We start from the raw sequence: 18,991 nt of genomic DNA on the forward strand, positions 1-18,991 counted from the left end.
ATAACTGTGAACTACTTGAGTCTATCTCTAGGGAAACCTCTACCTCAACCCCACCAAGATTGACTTGAAACATGGCCTGAATTATTACTATAGTCTCTTATCAACATTATCTATTGTTAGCTTGAGGTGATTGTTTTGCTATCATCCCTCAAACTTAAGAGGACCATTGCCACACTTAGTTCAAAGAGAGTGAGAAATGAGGGGGAGTGATATATGTCAACCCCCTCTATCCCCATAAGGTAAAGTCTTGATTCTAGTTCAAGTTGGGATCTAGGATGACACACTAGGACAATCAACATTCGGCCCTTCCTAACTTATCCTAATCTAATTTCTTGACTTTTTTGTGGAAGCCTCTCGGTGGCTAATCGAGAACAACCTACTTAGGAAACATCCATCAAAGGATCTAACCACCTACTTCTCTTGGGGAGTAGTTTAGTTTTCTAAATAGCCTAACATAGTTTGGTTTGATATTTTATTAATTAGCCTATTAAACATTGTTCCTTCACATAAGTTTAAGCACAACCATGAATACAAGTAGTCCTTTCAAAAAATAAATATTTATTCAAATTTTATTTTCTTTATTCTTATCATAATAATTATTTCAGTCAATATTAGGATTCTATTAGCCAAAAAACCCCACCAAGTCTCCGCTTAGCTAGAATTAAGGCGTTTCATAGATCCATCCCCAGGCTTATAGGGGTTAAGCTAGTCCTAGAATTTCTAAGGAACTATAGATAGAGCCCCCTGGATCCTTGGGATCTCTTAGTTAGACAACAAGTCCCTTACAGAGAAACCTTTTGCATCTGATGTCAATCTTAGCATATGGCATAGTAATCAAGGTCCTTAGTGAAGAGCTAGTGTAACTAACCTTGGGGGATATCTAGTGTACACATCTAAGAGTTAATGTGTATTATTAGACAAATCATTTTTTAGAATCCAAAACAATTCAAATATTCATTTCCATGTGACAAGAAATATGATAAGTATATTTGTGCATAGGTTTCACTTGATGTAAGTCATGGTTTTTATATTGGGTCTTAGGCTTTGTAGATGAGATGCCTTTTGTTGGCCTATGGTGCTTCTATTCCAAGCATTGCAGGACTTCCTTCTAAGTATAATTTCATGGTCTTTAATTTAAATTTATTTTCCATTCACATTAGGGGAATATGGACTCAAAAAGGGCCTCATAAGAAATTGATAAGAAATTCTTAATATTGGATTAGTCCCTCTTTAATGGTCATCATTGTATGGATTTTTGTCCCCTGGTCCCTCTACATTCCTAGGTTCCACCAACTTTTTGTGGTGGACCCTACCTAGAAAGGAGGGGGTCTCCCTTTCTTTTCACCTTAGTAACTAGCCCTTTTCATCCTCCAAGTTGGGACCATTGCTATTCCAAAAGTTCCACAAACATCAACAACTTGGATTTGTTTTTGACCCAAAAAACAAATTTTAATTTTTTTTCACAAAAATGGATTTATTTTTTGAAAAATATGCCCAATTATATTGCAAGTCAAAATACTCATTTTCTATATATTTTTTGCATTAAAGGCCCTCTACATTAGTTCATCCTCCAAGAAGCAACTACCACTCTTCCAAAAGTGCCACATCAGCAACTCTAATTGATTTTTGTGCCAAAAAATGACTTTTAAAAAAATTCATAAGAAATAGGTTTCTTTTTCTCATTAGGCACCCAATTATATTGCAAGTTGAAATACTCATTTTCTATACATTTTTTAATATTGAAGGGCCTCAAAATTAGCTCAAATTTTTTAATACCCACACATGTGAGACCTGGGACCTTTCAGATGTAGTTACATACCTACTTTATACTCCACTACTCCTCCTAATTGCCACATTAATAGGGCGAACTAATTTGGATCCCCAAAAGTGACTATTTCCCTCCCTTCTTAAAACATGGTCTTTTCCATCTCTAGTAGTGCCTAACCATATTATATATGCATCTAAGTATTTTTCATGCTCTCTTTTGCCCTCTACCCCTTCCAAATTAGTATTATCCAATGAAATCTTAATCTATTCCATTTTCTCTTCTACTCTTGGAGCCCCAAGAGGAACACCAAGGAAAAGGGAATTCTCTTGCAAGAAAATCTATCTTGTAACACCAACAAGCTTTTATTTTATTCTTTTGATCATGAAAACAAAGAAAATAGCAATTCTTCACGTAGCATCATAGTAGATTTCTCCCACGGATTTGATAGAATCAATCATAATCTTCAATATCTTCATATAATCCATCAATATAACAAAGAACACAAAAGAATACACCATCTTTGAATGGAAATCAATCACACAGTATTCATCTTCAATATCTTCATAGTTCTCTCTCTCAATCTCTCATATACAGTTATATTGTTTTGATAGAATTGGCTATCTTTGACTCTCTCTCTCTCTCTCTCTCTCTCTCTCTCTCTCTCTCTCTCTCTCTCAATAGTACATAATCTCCTCACTACAATACTCTCATAATAACTCTCAATAATCATTCTTAGGTCGTGGATGCACCTCCCAAGAGGTATGTCTGATATGAAGAGTCACCAGAGCCACTACAATGTCTTTTCACAGCTCACTACTGTCACTATCACTTAGTCTTCTCTTCAGTCTTCAGCAGCTACTTCTTCCACTTGTTTTAACTTTTTTGAACTTAGATTCATCCTTTCCAAAGGTTAGAAAACTTTTCCAAATTCACACATAATTTCTATAGAACACTTACAGAAGGTCTACAGAACAGTTACAGTATAGCACCAGAGCAGCTACAATACAGTTACAGTACAGAGACAGAGCAGAGACAGAGGCTCTATAGAAGGTCTACAGAGGGTTACAGAAGGTCATCAGAACCTCATAAGTCATACTCAAACCATTCCAAACTATCAAAAACTATTCAATAAGCTTCCAAAAGATCTCAATCTTCATCAATAATCAATCCATGGTTCATACAGGAGAAAATCAGAACAAAACATAAGCTATACAAAAGGTATACAGAACCAATCAGAACATCATAGAGCTTTATATCTCCATTAAGAATCATCATGAACTTCCAAAACATAATCAATATCATCCAAAACACTCTCAAATATTTCCTTTAACAACCATACATCACTCTAAATCCATCAAAAATCAATTATTCAATCCTCAAAAACAACAAAAATCAGTCAAAAATTCAGTCTTTTTCCACTCTCAACAGCTCTAAATGGAACCACTCATCAGGGATATAATCAGTCGTATGAGAAATGTGGATTTGCATGTTTGTGTATATGAAGAGTATGCTATTGCAAAGGCTCCTTATATAGCAAGCGTGAGCTAGACACAACAACTGCTTCCCAATTTCATTTAGAGGGAAAGAAAAAATATTGATATTTGGGTGGATGGTTCTTTATATCCTAATGATCCCAGCACTAGGCTAAATCCACCTTTCAATTCCACTTCTTTGTTGCTTACATTTGTTAGGGATGGTGAAAATGGTCTAACTAGGTTATTGTAAATGCTTAGATGGAAATAGTCATATACATTAATATTATCAATCAATGTTATATTGAACTCATCAATCTTTGTTACAATCTCAAGGTTCTTTAAATGTGTTGCAAAAATCCCCACAAGATCAACAAATCAAAGTGCAGAAGCTTGAAGAAGAATTGAAGCAATACAAAGACAAGGGACAAGACATGGCAATGGACCCACAAAGAAATTCAACCGTGGAGGAGGAGAATGCTTCATTAAAATCTCTTTTGGAGAAAATGGAGAAGGATAAGAACATTTCAGAAGCAAAGTTGCAAAGGTGCAAGCAAACTCACATGGGTTATAAGGAAAGAAAATGTCAATTACTTCAAATGCTATCACTATCCTTGAATGATGGAGCATGGAAAAGACATGTGCAAGCATTAAGGTTCGACATTTTCTATTGAAAGACAATCTGAATCTACTTTATTCCCTAAAAATGTCTATTTTTAAAGGACTTTTTCGATGATGCTGGAGGCCAAGGCGAGGGCTAGAAAATGGAGCTTCTAAAGGCATTCTTAAAACTTAAGCATTTGATTGGAATTTTGAGAGACCCTTGACATTGAGCCCTTCGGTTTGTTGCTTTGAATGAGGTTCTTATAGATGTTCTTAATAGTTTATATATAGAAGAAGCTCAAATAGCACGTGATATAGACGGGGTTAGTGAACAAGGCTATGACGCCACATGTAGTATGATTTGGCTCGTAGCAAAATAAAGCACACGATTTTGCCTTGTCCATTTTGGCTAAGAGCTGTAAGATGAGCACAAAATATATCCATTGCTAACCCAATAGGAAAGTATTTTATTATCACAGGTAAAATGGAAGTGGAGGGAACTAAGACTCAAAAGATTTTCTATGACTATGATAACTTCAACAATATTTTTATTGACCTGGTTAAGTTGCAATGTGCTATGGCTCGTTTCTACAAGGTAAAATGCTCAAAATGTATTGACTTGTCCTAATCTAACATTATGGACTCAATATAGTACACTTGTTTCTCCTAAGTTTGTACCAACTGTGATTGCCAGGTTTTCTTTCAACCTTGGAGTTTATTATCAAGCTAACGAATGCCAAATTGTAAAGAGATGCAAGTTGGAGAGGGTAGGCCTTACATTGATTAATTATGCCATGGCCTATGCAAAACGTAGTGCACTTGTCCAACCGTTTAATGTGCAGTCAGAAAAGGAAATTTGGTGGCTAGCAGTAGCTAAAGTGCCCAAGGAGACCCATAATGTTCTCTCTTGGATCTTTCAATGTACTCAATATCCGGATATAATGTCGAAGCAAACAAGTGGGGAGAAGCTCTAAGTGGAAGGACTCGGAGAATTCAACATTAATTGGCACTTGGGCAGTGATCTCAAGACTCTAAAGTCTATGTTCAATTGTGACAGCACTAAGGCATCAACGTCACTACCTTGTTCATTTTTCATGAAAACAAACAATTCTTTTGAGGTTGTAGACTATGTTGCATGGAAGGGAGGAGGACTAGCCTACAATAGCAGCTCATCTAGATGAAGCTCAGTTTGCCGAGTGCCACTACTACTGGTGTACCATCCATAGTTAGCTTGCAGACAACACCAACACTTTCAGTGGCGGTGGGATGCAACATTACCTGTAGTTGGGCGCAGGGGCTAGCTTGTTCAGTTTGCCGATGATCTGAATACTGTAAACAAGAGCTGAGCTAACTCAGTCCTCCCTGTGTTAGCAACACCGGTCCAGCTCAACCTTGAGGATTATTCTAATATTCATGCATCAACCCCATCAGGCTTGTTACCATACTGTCAACACAGGGCACAGTGTGTTTCAATGGCATAGCCTATTTCAATCGCAGGTCTGGGGCAATTGAAGAGAAACCGGATATGTGGTCTTTCGGCTTCGGTCCATGTTCTGAGAAGCACCTGAAAAAGACCAAGCAAAAATCAACCCAGATAATGCATGGTTATTTCTTCTATAAGGAAGCTTGCTAGTGGTTTACTTCACCTGGGCTTGATCAGGCATGATCAATAGTTGGGGAGGTGGCTTGTTCAAAAAGAGAAAGTGGTGTTATGATCCAGGAAGGCCATCTATTATGGAATCCATCTTATAACTTACTCGTAGATGCTTAGTCATTTATGTTCAAGCTTCCTATTTGTAGACTTGTACTTTCTTGGGATGCCCGCATTGGAGAATTCACAAACCATGGACATGGTGTCAAGGAAGCATTGAGTTGTTTGCAATAGATGTAGAAGGATAACATGCCTCTAGATACAGGCACATACCCTTGCAGCTTGAGAGCTTGTTGTATAGTTCTAGCTATAGAGAAGGGCAAAGAACTACATGCTGATGTGGTCAAAAGAGGAACATGAAATGTGACGAGCCTTTGGTGGGCAACATAGTTGTTACATGTACATGACAATCAATATTTGACAAGTTTCCTCTTTGAGATGCAATCTCTTGGACTGCATTGATCTCAAGATATCCTGAACACGGACTTGATGAACAAGCTTTGACCTCATACAGACAAATGCAATTGTTGGGCATAATTCCTCATGACGTGACCTTTCCCTATTGCCAAAAAGCTTGTGAAATTGTGGGAGCTTTGGAAACAAGCCAAGAATAACATGCTGAGTTGATTTATAGAGGGTTGGATAAATACTTATTTGTGGGAAACACTTTGGCATGCGTGCGTAGTAAATAATTAGGGCTCTGTCAAACTTTGCCTTTGTTGAGCAGTCTCCACTCTCTCCTCCTCTGTATTAAAGGTGCTTGTGAAGTCCCTTGCAAATTGTTCCCATCCGATAGGAGATGGAGGTAGCAAAGGAATGCAAGGAAGAATGTAGCAGTTGATACCTCTTTGAGTGTACTAGGCAGTCCTCTATGCCCCTATAGGCACAAGTAGGTAATTTATCCAATGCATTGACTAACTTTCTCTTGGCAACTTTATTGGTCACGAAGTCCTTTGGGTAAACATATTCCTTTGCATCAATGGTTACTATGCTAGATGATGTGATTCTTTGGTAATCCTCCATTTTCTTAGACACCAACACATTTCTAAAGGAGCTCAATACTTTCTCAATAGGAAGCGAAGATTTGAATATGCATGACAAATTGGGAGCATGGAAGTGAGCACCAATATTGTAGAGGAACATATATAGCTTTTCCTCTTGGGTCTCCTCCATATCATCCTCAAATACCAACTTGATTTTCTTGTTTCTTGTGCCCAACAAATAATTTAAAAGCAAAAAAGATTGATTCTTCAAGCCAAACAAACCGCTTTAAAATAAGCCTCCTTTGCTTGGTGGTGAACCAAAGTGCTTTCAAGTGCACATGAAGGTCAACATTAGGCGATGCTCTTTGCTTGCCGCCCTAGTGAAGGGCCTCCCTTGCTTGGTGGTGTCCCATACTATGTTCAGTGCACATAAGGGTCAAAATCAAGCAATGTGAGAGCTCTTACGCCTAGGGAGAAGCCTCCTTCACTTGTTGGTGATCCATACTACATTCAAGTGTACATAAGGGTCAACATCAAGTGATATTGGAACTCTTAAGATTAGGGAGAAGCCTCCATTGCTTAGTGGTGACTCATACTACATTTAAGTGTACATGAGGGTCAACACTAAGCAATGTAGGGACCCTTCAACCTAGAGAGAAGCCTCCCTTGCTTTGTAGTGACCCATATGGTGTTCGCTACACACGAGTGTCAAAATCAAGCAATGCGAGAGTTCTTAACCCTAGGGAGAAGACTCCTTTGCTTGGCGGTGAGCCATACTATGTTTGAGTGCACATGAGGATCAACATCAAGTGACACTCTTTGCCTACCATCCCAATGAGGTGCCTCCCTTGCTCGGTGATGATCCATGTTATGTTCAAGTGGACATGACATTAAAAACAAGCAATGTGGGAGCTCTTTAGACTAGGGAGAAGCCTCGTTCACTTGGTGGTGACCCATACTACATTCAAGTGCACATGAGGGTCAACACCAAGCAATGCTCATTGGTTGCCACCCAAGTGAGGGCCTCCCTCACTCAGTGGTGACCTATATGGCATTTAGACAAGGGTTAAAACCAATCAATGTGGGAGCTCTTAAGCCTAAGGAGAAGCCTCCTTTGCTTGGTGGTCACCTATACTATGTTCAAGTGCACATGAGAGTCAACACCAAGCGACGCTCTTTGCTTGCCACCCTAGTGAGGGGCCTCCCTCACTTGGTGGTGATCTATGATGCATTCAAGTGGACAGGACATCAAAACTAGGCAATATGGGAGCTCTTTAGCCTAGGGAGAAGCCTCCTTCTCTTGGTGGTAACCCATACTATGTTTGAGTGTACATGAGGGTCAACATCAAGCTATGCTCTTTGCCCATCACCCTAGTGAGAAGCCTCTCTCGCTCAGTGGTGATCTATATAGCATTCAATGCACACGAGGGTCAAAGCCAAGCAATGTGGCAGCTTTTAAGCCTGGGGAGAAGCCTTCTTTGCTTGGTGGTGACTCGTGTGACCCACATGGCGTTTAGTGCATACGAGGGTCAAAACCAAGGGATGTGGGAGCTCTTAAACCTAAAGAGAGGCCTCCTTCACTTGGTGGTGACCCATACTATATTCAAGTGCACATGAGGGTCAATACCAAGCAATGTGGAGGCCCTCAAGCCTAGAGAGAAGCCTTTCTCACTTTGTGGTGACCTTGCGGCGCTTAGTGCATACCTGGGTCAAAACCAAGGTATGCATATGGCATTAGTGCATAGGGGTTCCACTAACACTAAACACTTTATATCATGTGCATTCAAGGCTTGTTAGAAAATACCCTTATGTGTGAAAACTCTCTATATCACGTGCATTCAAGACCTATGAGGGCTTCATAGCTAGTAGAGAATGAGAAGATGACTCACTACTTCGTGGAAGTGCCTCTCACTTAGCGCTCATAGAATTAGAAATAGCACAAGGTTAGAAGTAGCCCACACCTGTTGCTTTGTTAGATGGCACATTGCGCAAAAAGCCGACATCTCTATCGCTAGATGGGTTGGTTCCTTGATCTACCACCTCAATGGAGCAAGGGTGATCAAGAAAGTGTGAAGCAGGAGTAAGACGAGAGCAAATGCACTAGATGCAAGAGAGCACGCATGATCAAAGAAGGTTGATAAAGTGAGTGTAAGACACACCCTAAATCATAAATTGATTGTACATATACACTCAATGGTTTCTCTTTAAATGATAGACCCATAATGATAGAGGCACCCCTTTTTAAGATTCTAATTTCTATCTCCCTTTTTCCTAGTTGTTGTGGCGGTGGGCCGTAACACTATCTTCCACAAGGATCAACATCCCAAATCGATCAATGGGGAGTGTGGATCAATGGCCGAATATACGTAACTGTTCTTAGCCTGCAATACTTTATTGTTACTTTTTGTTGAACCCCTAGAAATAAGTACATGTTCCGACAGTGCCCTATATCATGTCTCAATGGGAACCTATCCAAAACAAAGCTTAAAAAATTCACCTTTTAATGCAAAAACACCCAGTATGCAATGTCCACACGCTTAATAGGTTTATGAAAAACTACTCAATCCTCACATTGTAAACTAGTTAATGCAATAGCTCCTCCAAACTGGACTATGCACACAGTTTGTAGATTTCTTGCTCTCGCCTTTACTTGGTCCTTTGCATAAACCAACCATGTATTGAGCCCTCGTATTGAGCCCAACCCCAAAATAGCATATCTCTGATCCATCCGCATCAGGAATTTGTTGCCAAACGAAGAGATTCTGCCACCATGATGCCAATTTGTCATGACCTATTTGCTAGTAAGGCCATGTTTTGTTTCCAATAAACATCCTCGAGCACTACATATTTGAGTTTTTTCCTCCATGGCGATGGTCCTCGCACTAGGTTTCACTTTACTGCTGGAGAATATTTCAGGATCACTACCGAGCAATATGTGGCAATCCATTTTCCATGAGCTGCCTCCCTCGCTCTTCAATGGTGGCTATTGTCCCTTATTATTGACTTCGACAATCCCTACCAAGTGGTACATGGCTAACCATTGCCAGTGGAAACCTTGCAACCCATTACTAGGAGAAGCATCCCTCGCTCTCAGTGGTGGCCTATGTTCCGTATCTTTGAGGTCACCACCAAGTTGTGCATGGCCACCCTCGATGAGGGAAAGCCTCTATGGCTTGGTGGTGGCCCTCGTCCTATGTAATTGTCTCCAAAGGACACTGCCAAGTGGTGCATGGTTGCACATTGCCAAGGAAAGCCTCCATCACTTGGTGGTGATCCTCATCCCATGTGATTATCTTCAAGTGTCACTATCAAGTAGTGTGTGGCTATCCAACGCAAGGGAAGGCCTCTATTGCATGGTACTGGCCCTCATCCCATGTTATTGTATTCTAGAGTCAACATCAAGCGATGTGTAGTTCATAAGTGTAAGGCAACAACCTATGCCGCTTGGTAGTGACTCTCTTTGGTCTTTTGCTTAGGTATGATGCCTCCATCCCGCTCAACATGCATGAGATACCATGCTCATTGGATAGTGCTTGGAGAGCTACATAGGATAAAAAATTGCATGCAACCTTCACTTCCAAAGGTAGTTTTGTAAATCTATGAGGAATGGAGCATTGACATGAGATGGAGCATTTTTGCAATTCTAACTCTTTAGGAGATTTAGAGGACTTCCTTGTGGAGTTTTTTTGGGACGTGTATTTTCTTGCAGCCCATGCACATAGGGTAATAGTTATGCCGAGAGATTTCCATAGCTTGTGCCACGTGGCCACGGTATGACCAGACTATCGAATCCTATTAATATCTCAGATAGGTGCACGTGGAAAATTCTTGCCATCCCACCTCTTCACCATTGATGAGCCAAGTTGAGATCCCTTGTCCCACATGAGAGGGACATGTGCTCATAAAGAGCACAAGTAGTGGCCAACAAGTGGCCAAGATCGAGATGTGGCCCATCAACCCGAGTGTGTATAGGCCTTGCTCCATCACCTTGATTCCCATCACACTAAGCCCCTCCATGCTCTCTAGGACAAGCCCCACCACCCTAAGACCCTCCAAGTCCCACCCATTCAGGCCCTCTAGGACAAGCCCCACCACTCTGATCCCCTCCAGGTCCTAGCCCTTAAGGCCCTCTAGGAAAATCCCCTCAAGGACGCGTTCCTCTAGGCCAAGGCTATGGCCCTCTAGACTGGAGCCCCTCTAGACAGAGCCCCATCACATAGAACCCCTCTACAATGAGCCCCTCCAAGCCCACAAGCCACATTCCACCAACGTGAGTCCCTTGACACCCTCTAGAAAGAGCCTCTCCAAGAAGAGCCCCTCAAGGATGAGCCCCTCCACACCTAGCCTTCCAAAAGGAGGACAAGTTCCTTTAGGTTGAGCCCTCCCAGCGATGATCCCCTTTAGGCCAAGCCCCCACGGATGAGCCCCTTTAGGCCAATCCCCTCGAAGAAGAGCCCCACTAGGAGGAGCCCCTCAAGGATGAGCCCCTTTAGGTGGCTGAGCCTCTCAAGGATGAGCCCCTTCAAGCTGAGCCCCTCTAGGCCAAGATCCACCACCCGTAATCATTCTCGTTGAGTGTCGGTCCCAACTTGTAGTAGCCCCCTCCTCTCCCTCACCTTCTTGCTCCTTTGCCTCCATCTTAGCTCCTCAAGATCCAATGGTTCTAACAGAGGACAAGCTCACCCTCAATAATGAGCTTAACCTCGTCCTCAACAAGTACATGATGATAATGGGGGAGGTAGTGGCCCGCATTGGAGTAGGTGTACCCTTGAGAGGGGAGTTGCAAGTTGTGGAGCTAGATAACATTGACATTGGAGTGCTTGCTCACCCTAATGATGACCGCTGACTCCATCCTTCTTTCCCTCTAATAGTAAATTTTCACTGTTTGTTTTTTGATCATATCAATCCTTGATCTCGTTTGGTATGTTGCCTTAATAATCTCTTTTCATGCCCCTTGCCTTTGATAGCTATGCAATATTACTGATGCCACTGGAGATTTAGAGATTTGTATATTATCTTGACCCGCTACTACTATCGGGTCCTCTACAACATGCTGATGTCTTATGGATGAACGTTTCGAAGCAATGGAGTTACATGGTGAGACTGATGATGTGCAAGGTGTGTGCAAGTTGTCTTCATTTCGTACCATTAGTAATAAATGCTTGGCTAAATAGCATTAATTGTTTGTATACACTAGTTCTTTTATCTTTGTTTTGGTGATTTATCTTGTTTGATGATTGAATAGGTCTCAATGGAGTCCGATATTGTACAACATGCATCAAAATATTTATTATTTTACAAATCCTGCTAGCAAGGACTATCATGGGAGAGCCCGATAGTAAGTATCTATGTCTCTCCTTTGAGTTTTAACTCCTACTCTTTGAAGATATCATTGCTAACTAACTTGACCTATGTCTCTAGGACTAGGTGCAAACTTATGGCCTACATGGATGGTGTTCTTTGTGTAACAACCCTTTTATGTAACATGACTACAAAGATTATGTGGGTCTCACAACATGGCTCTCAAGATGTTAGTTGTTGTTCGAGGACATATCTCAATGCATTTCTCCTTCTAAAGGTTATATACAATCTTCTAAATGTGAGTGGTTCTTATGATGCAAACTTGTTTTGCTAGTCGAAGCTCACATTTTGTAATTTCTTCTTTGATGTAGGATATTGATATAGGGCAGTATTGGGAGTTTGAAGTCAAGAAATTCAAAGTTAGTGCTATTCTATTTTTTACATTTATAATTTCCAGGCACTATAGGGAGGAGGTATTGCAAAGAGATGAGTGAGAGTAAGAGAGAATGTAGAGGAGATGCAAGCATGAATAAGAGCAGATAAGGGCTCTAGAAGAGGTGTAAGATATCATATGAGGTGAGGCCAGCATGGAAGACATTCATCAATGCACTCAATCGAGAGAAACTATAGAGAGTGGGTCACAAGTGGTGGAGAGGGGACTGGAGAGATTGTGAGCTCTTTGATATGATATGCATGAGATACATCCAACATCCTGGCCCTAGCCCTAGCCACAACCTCATCCCCCATCCCAATGACAACCCGAAGGAAAACCTTGCCACTCTCGTGGGCAACCTCACACCTTCGTGGCAAGCTTGAAGATTTTTCCCCTATCCTCAAGGAGATCTTTGAACCTAGCCTTCAAGGCCTCATTGTTGTAAATTTCTTATGTTCGTTCATCACTTTGTTAATGTAAATGGAAAAGAAAAGAAGAAAAAGAAGAAAAGGTTCTCATATGTATTGCTAAATTTGTTGTTTACATTTGTTTGATGGTATGGTCTTTCTTGAGTATAAAATCCCCATGAAACAATTACCTTTCTTTTATGAAAAATGATTGTGTCTACAATCATGAAAGGATCATTTATTTTGATTATAGTTGGGTTGATTGAAGTGGGTATCATGTGCAATGAACTCCATGAGGGTCACCTTCAAGTGAAGGAGGCCCCTCCCTAGGCCAGAGGTGTTGAGATGTAGAGAGAGAAGATATGTAGAGATGTGAAAGAGAGAAGAGACACACCATGTACACTCCCAAAGACTATTTCATATTGATCACAATCTACATATATATAGGCGAGACCTAGTCTAGATAGGGTGAGCTATATATAGCTCCAACACCCCCACTCAAACAAAGGTATCTAGCTACAGATGAAAAAACCGAGCTCCTATTTACAAATGTACAAACATGATCAAGAAGGATTATTGTGTGCATGTAAAGTGAATCCGTGAATGTGAAGTGAAAATGAATATGTATGTACAAAGATGACCAAGAGGTCTGAGGTGTATGTGTATGTGTGAAGTGTATGGTGCCTATAAGGAGTATGTACAATGGCATGATAATGTCATAGTAGATTAATTCCCAAAGATTGAAGTTGAGAAAACTCCAAGTTTCAAGTGCAATAGAGTGAAGCATTCTTCATTGAGTCCTTTGGTGAATATATTTGCATCCATCTGATCACTTGGGCAATGTTCAATCACGATTGTGCCTTTCTTTACTTCATATCAAACATAATGATTATGCACTACAATATGTTTAGACTTGTTATGTTGAACATAGTCTTTAACAAGACTAATAGCACTTTGGTTATCACATTCACTACTAGCCATTGGGTGTACATCGACATCTTCTAGTGACGCTTATGCATCATAAGCGATGCCACATTGCATCGTAAGTGATGTCGCTGCTCTTTGTTGCATATGCGAGAACTTTAGCAAGGCACCTAGCGACCCTTTAGCATCGCTGTTGGTATAAAATTGCCTATGAAAACTTTGCGTCGCTTAAGCGACGATGAATGTCATTTAAGCGACACCTGCACACAACGACTAGAAATTGATCTGTTTTTGGCCGATGAGATTTATATATCTCTTTAATTTGGTGCTCGATTCCTTGCACTTGTGATTGCTCTCGATGCTCTCATTGTTTCTATTGTGCATAATATTGCGGAGGTTGGTCAGAGACCGGTGCGTAAGCGATACAAATTTATAGTTTCGGCCTGAACATGAATCATGGTAAACAACGCTATCTCTATTTTATTGTTAATTTTTGAAATTAAAACTTTAAATTAAATGAAGATTAGACTCTTGTGTTTGTTTATTGAAAATAAAAGAAAAAATATTTTCTTAGAGTATTGTAGCGGGACATCGAACTGGAAAAATGCATGTACTTGAATGCATGAGCTCGATGGCTCATTAGATTCCAGTTTTAGTGTGGTTTTTAATGATTGGCTACATTATAGGGTTTTGATAAATATATAGACATATTTATGAGTTGCCACTTTTCTAGTATATACAAAATTAAGAATTGGAAGAATCCCAAGTTTTTTAATATGGTTATATATATATATATATATATATATATTAACGACCATAGGATTGAGCCTAGCCCAAGCCCATGATGTAATGCCAACTAAGCTGTAGGATTGGACCTTGCCACATAGGTACAACTCCCAAAATAGCCTCAACAGTTCACTTGTGGAGACATTCTTGATGTATGACCAAATGGGAATAAAGAGAGAAGAGGACGCCTAGAATAAGGGCCAGTTTTGGACTAAACCTATGCACATCACATTGGTGGAGGCAGCGAATAGTTCTCCCCTAACTCACGTAGCTATTCATCATGCCATCTGTTGCTTTAGACAGACTACATAGAGTCATCTTTCGCCATTGCTCTACCCACATGAGTCACCCAATTTCACCCTAGAGCCCTCCTTATGAGGATGCCTCATTGAATCTGGAGTTTTCCCATGCAACTCCAATGGAACAAATGTTCCAAGCTGTGTCTAGTATGGTTGTTCAGATCAACAATACTAATCAAGCCCTTCTTTGTTATCTATCCCATGAAAGGCTCCCACACATATAAGCCTGACCCCAAGGTGCATCCCAAAGCATTTTCTCGCCTTCACACAGAAGATGTTTTGACATGGTTGGATCATTTTGAGAATGCTGTTAGCTATCAACAATGGCCTGATACCCACGAAAAGCAATGGAGGCCCGCACTCTACTCGAAGGCATAGCCACCATGTGGTTTGTCCAACAGCAAGGGGATGCTATCAAAATAGATTGGGTAAATCAAATATCTTTGTTAATTCAAAATTTTGCTAATCACAATGTCACGTAGACTACTCTGCAACAATTAAAAACATTGACGCAATAGTAATTCAAACCAATAGCACAGTTTGTGGTTAAGCTAAATCAACTATTACTGCATGCTGATCCCACCATGTCTGAAGAAATGAAGTTGTTCTTCCTTTGGCCTTGCCTTCATCATGATTTGTCCCACCAGATTTGTGACCAAGGCCCAACTTCCTTTCATGTAGCACTTCATATTGCACAACGAATTGAAAGCACAACACACAGTGTAGAAAATAACATCTTGGTAACACATCCGGTTCCTCCATGACAAATGTTTGATCATCAGCCTACCTCCATGGACATCAACGTCCAAAAAGCTCAAGTCAGTAATCGTCGTGACCTGCCAGTTCGGGATGCACAAGGCCACCCAAAATGTTTATACTGCAACCAATATGAACATATTTGCAAGCACTGTCGACGATCACGAGAAAATCATCAAGTACAAAATGCTCAAGTCGAACTAGATGATGTGTTCTTCACAAGGCCCCAACTTTGTCCAGACACAAAGCACATTAGTTGATATAGTTGTACGCATGAACGATATTCGTTCTCTATTACACAAGTTCCCTAGGCTCTTTCTCAAACCTGAAAACACCACCATAATCAATCTTCCAACCCATCACTCCATTAATATGGGCAATGCTTCCCCAGTTCGCATGGCATCTTAGCGATGGTCTCCATTGGAACAACAAAGGATTAATGATGCTATTCAAGACATGCTCAAAAAGGGAATAATTAAGCCTTCATGTAGTGATTGGGTTTTTGAGCCTCATTTAGTGAAGAAAGAAGATGGCACATATAGGTTTTGCATTGATTTTTTCCCCTTAAATAGGGTAATCGACCTCTACCTGTTACCTAGTATCAATGATCTTCTCGACCAGTTAGGAAAATCTAGATATTTCACCTCCCTTGATTTAGCCTCTGGGTATTGGGAGATTCCCCTTAATCCTTGGGATGGTCACAAAATAGCCTTCAAAACCCCTACGGGCTTGTATGAATTCACACGCATACCTTTTGGCCTCTCAGATGCTAGCAGTTCATTTCAACGAACTACTAACTCAATTTTCCACAACCTCATCCTCAAGGGTGTCCTTCTCGTCTATTTGGATGATATCCTCATCCATACCCCAACTTGGGATGAACATCTATAGGTCTTGGAGGAAGTACTAAAGAGAGTGCAGAACTTTCATTTGCAATGGTCAGGGCTTTTACCAAATTTCACCTATATCTTCATGGAATCACTGTCACTATCGAAACTGACCATCAACCCATCATCCCTCTTTTGCAAAAATCCCACCCACCAGGATGGCTTCTTTGATGGGCTTAGGCGCGTTAAGAATACCAATTTACAATCAAATACAGGAAAGGGTCGACCAACTACATTGCTAATTAAGAAACTGCACTTGCCGCACTTGCCAAGAGCTTAAATCGCCCAATCAGAAACCCGGCTATCTCTCACTGATACAGGTGAATGAACCATTTGAGATGGTTGACTGGGACCTCATATGTCCATTTTCTAGTTCTATGGTAGGCAACAAATCTATCCTTGTCATGATAGATTATCTAACTAGGTGGTGTGAAGCTCAAGCACTTCTGCATACAAAAGCATCTACAATCGCATTAACTCTTCTCCATAGCATCATATTTCGTCATGGCTGCCCCTGACAACTCTTGTGTATACAGAGATAGAACGAAATAAAGAAAGAGAGAGATTATTGCCGACTTACCATCCGATATATTAGGTTGCTAAATTTTGAGCCAAAAATAAAAACAAGAAAAATATAAATATTGAAAATTATAAGACGTCAAGTATCATACCTAGGTTCAACCTTTTTGTCCCTATTTTGTATGTATGACTTGGTACATGTTGGTGTAACTTTGTGGTACCTTAACCAATAAACATGAAAACAAAGAAAAAGTTTTAGTGTTAGATTTGGTACTTGGTACTTGGTACTTGATTGATATCAGGTTCCATAATGAAACTTCATTTTTGCAATTGGTACATGGTACATGGTACTTGGTACTAGATTTAGTGCTTGATACTTGATTTGGTATAACTTGGTACTTGGTACTAGATTCGGTACTTGGTGCTTGGTACTTGATTTGGTACTTGGTATAGATTCGGTGCTTTGTACTTAATTCGGTGCTTGGTACTTGATTGGTTGGTCTACTTTGCAGTACCTTAACCAATAAACATGGAAACAAAGAAACCTTTTTAGTGTTAGATTTGGTACTTGGTACTTGGTACTTGATTTGGTATTAGGTTTCATAATGAAACCTCATACGTGCAATTGGTACATGGTACATGGTACATAAATTGAAATCGGGTATTGTAACCATAATAGCTTATGGTGAGCTTGATACTTTGAAATCACGTGCTTTGAAACTTCATAGTTTGGATCTTTAAGCTTGAAAATTAGCTTGAGTTGATACATAGTGTAGAATCTAGGACCTCTGCAGAAACTATGGAAATCAAAAGCTTGTTAATATTAGAGCCTAACATAGAAAAACATTGAACTGCAATAAAAATTCTGATTTGTCTCTATCTAGTTTTCTAAGAGACAATAGATAATAATTAATTGTTTAACAATAGACAAATTCAATGATGCAATGAACATACATCAATATATATCATCAGTAAATATATGTACATGTGTCTAGAGTGTGTGGTGATCAATCCTCACATATACAAAACAAGTGTCATCCTAACATATGTCTATACAATGAATAGTGATGAATCCTCACATATACAATACAAGTCTCATCCTCAAATATACATAACAAATCCCTAGGCATGATCACTATATGAGTAATCACTATACGAGTCACCAGTATCGGACTCATGATCACCATCACGAGTGCCACCACCCCTGCCCCCACCTGCAACACCACTAGTGCTCCCATCTCCATGATCTTCACCACCATGGCCAGTGATCTGGCTACCGCTCCTCTCAGCCTCTCGATGTCGCCCCTTGGCCTCTTGTTGAAAAAACAGTGATACTCACAACTGGATTTGGCCTATTAGTAAGTGTCCCCTACAAAGTGTGGTAGCCGTAGTATGTGGCGTACTCCATCTCCTGCGCCGTAAGTGCACGACCATAGTCTTTGGTCTACATCAAGAAAAAACCAAAGACTTATTGATTCCTTCATTAAATAGTATAATATTACCTTTGAAAGTTAAAATTTGAATTATCCATACTCACAAATGTAGCCACAAATCTATCTCGTCCCATCTGGCCTAGTCTAGATGTGTGACATTAGCTATCACTCTCTTTCGTGCTGTCTTCTATGTAAAATTGACTAAACAAAATAACATAGATTAAAGAATAGTTAGAATCAATCCTGCCTAGTTTAGATGTGTGACCAACTTGCACTCTCTTTCGTGCTGCCTCCTATGTAAATTTGATTAAACAAAATAACATAGATTAGAGAATATTTAGAATCAATCTAGCAAAGTTCATATTAATTCTAATATACATTAGCAAAGGCACACACCTTCTGCTAAGGAAAAGTGATGCGTAGGCATCTCTCCTTGCAGAAGTATTGCCATGTCTCCGTGCACATATCAGCCCTCCTCTTGTTTGTCTCCACCATAAATTAGCATTTGCTTATTTTTCATATTACAATAAGCGTTAGAATATACCAAAGAACTTGTTAGATTTCAATGTTTTGTTTCTTTTGTTGATTTTTAAAATTTGATCATTTGATAAACGTCTCATGTTTTTATGGTACTTGAAAATCAGATTTGGACCGATCAGAGGGTACACCACCACCTCCTACTGGGGTGGTTGGGGTGCACAGAGTTCCAATACTGTACATGAACCCATTTACGATGATTTCTACTACAATGAGTCTATTATATGCTAGT

General features: G+C 40.1%; 2 pseudogenes; one reads left to right on the plus strand and one right to left on the minus strand.

The window, feature by feature from the left end:
* Positions 1–14,974: 14,974 nt before the first annotated feature.
* On the plus strand, positions 14,975–15,643 carry LOC148013714 (uncharacterized; annotated as a pseudogene).
* A 2,515-nt stretch (positions 15,644–18,158) lies between these two features.
* LOC148013715 (uncharacterized) overlaps positions 18,159–18,991 on the minus strand; it is a 78,313-nt pseudogene continuing 77,480 nt past the window's right edge.

The sequence above is a fragment of the Lygodium microphyllum genome, chromosome 26 (assembly GCF_053477565.2).
Source record: "Lygodium microphyllum isolate KBCC chromosome 26, Lygodium_microphyllum_v1.1.10, whole genome shotgun sequence".
NCBI classification, from domain to species: Eukaryota; Viridiplantae; Streptophyta; class Polypodiopsida; order Schizaeales; family Lygodiaceae; genus Lygodium; species Lygodium microphyllum.